The sequence below is a fragment of the Fukomys damarensis genome, unplaced genomic scaffold, assembly GCF_012274545.1.
Source record: "Fukomys damarensis isolate Sample0158 unplaced genomic scaffold, DMR_v1.0_HiC HiC_scaffold_20, whole genome shotgun sequence".
NCBI classification, from domain to species: Eukaryota; Metazoa; Chordata; class Mammalia; order Rodentia; family Bathyergidae; genus Fukomys; species Fukomys damarensis.
The window spans coordinates 39818462-39820089 of NW_022900932.1; the positions used below are offsets into that span (position 1 = coordinate 39818462).

The 1628-nt window shown below is 34.1% G+C and overlaps 1 pseudogene; it reads left to right on the forward strand.

The window, feature by feature from the left end:
- The first annotated feature begins 493 nt into the window (after nucleotides 1-493).
- LOC104867709 lies at nucleotides 494-1112 on the forward strand (annotated as a pseudogene).
- The last annotated feature ends 516 nt before the right edge of the window (nucleotides 1113-1628 follow it).

A 1628-nucleotide genomic window follows, 5' to 3' on the forward strand; every position in this document is an offset into this window, starting at 1 on the left:
GACAACTTCTAAAATGTCAGAAATAGTTTGCACAAATACACATGTTCCTAAATTTAATTGCTAGCTTTCATAAAATGATGGCAAATTTTTACTGTTAAGAATAACATTGTGATTTATTTCTTATTCTTCCTGACTCAAAGTAAAGATGTAACATTAAATCAGTCTCTTCTGAATAACAAATATTGATAATGGCTAAAATTTATTATTTCAAAAATGCTCACTTATACATATAGATTGGGTGGCTATAAATGGATCAGTAACAATGCAAATCACAGTAAATTTAGCCTTCCCTTCTTTCTAATCTCTTCTCTCCTCAAAAGCACTCAGAAGGCTAAGGCAGGAGGATCGCTGTGAGTTCAAGACCAGCATGGGCTACATAGTGAGTTCCATGTCAGTCTCAACTACATAATGAGACCCTGTCTCAAAAAAACTAAAAAAAAAAAAAAGAAAAAAGAAAAAATGTTTGCATCTGGTAATAGAATGTTTTAAAGCTATGGCTTCAGAGCCCCAGTCTGACAGGGTAAGTGATGGTGGTACTGGAAAAGCTACACTCATAAAACAACATTGAACTGGTAAATTTGAAAAGAGGTGTGTAGCCACCTTGGGAGTGGAGGTATATCCTTTTATATTCCATACAAGGACATATTAAGTTAAAAAAATGGGATATAACTGGCCAGGAGAAATTTAATAAATGAAGAGATGGCCATGACATCCATGGCCAGTGTGGCATTATAATGTCTTCTGTAACAGAAGAGTTACTTAGGAGAATGTGCCTAACTGGTATAGAGAGCTGGTATGAATGTGTGAAAACAACCCCATTTTGTTAAGTGGCTATAAATTTTATAGGAAAGAAAGAACAGAAAAGGGAAAAGCTATTGTCTTCCACCAAAAGAAAATCTTCAAATCTATGACATTTCTTCCAAAAGTAAATGTAACTTTGAAAAGCCCTTCCTTTCACTTGCTAGAATGCTCACTGGGGGACCTTGGAATCTGTTGTCCTATCTGCTCTGGCCTTACTGGATCATGTCATGAATTAGGTTTTGGCAGCAGAGTTTGAGTTTGACTTATCAGTTGCTCAGACAACCATTCTCCCGGATGACAGAGACCTGTGAGAAAATGAAGTTGGAGCCTTGCATCAGAAGTTTCATTTATCAGCAACTTTGTTGTAATGTCAGTGGCGTAGCTGTGTGACTTTCTTATCAAGAGAAGTAGAACAGAATGTGTGCCTCATCCTGGAGATGCTAAAAGAAATGAATAGGCTTTGCAGTGATTGTGATAGCTTTACTTTTTGGACATGCATATTTAGATGTATGGAAACATAATTGTTTACTTCTCAAGTTTTGAGTAAAAGACTGCTACAGTCACAACATGATGTGCTGTGGTGAATCTTATTTGTTACTATAATTCCTATTCCTTTTCATTTAGAATTAGAATAAAGTTGTATTTCAAATATCTTATAAAATTATAACCTGAAAATGTATTGTATTACATTTTTAGAGATTATTAGAATGAAACTCATCCCAACAATTACCTGTTATAAAAAAAGCTTTATGAACCTTATAAATTAATTTGTTATTTGGTAAAAAGTTTACTAATTCAACTGAAAACGGTACTTATATATGTATGAT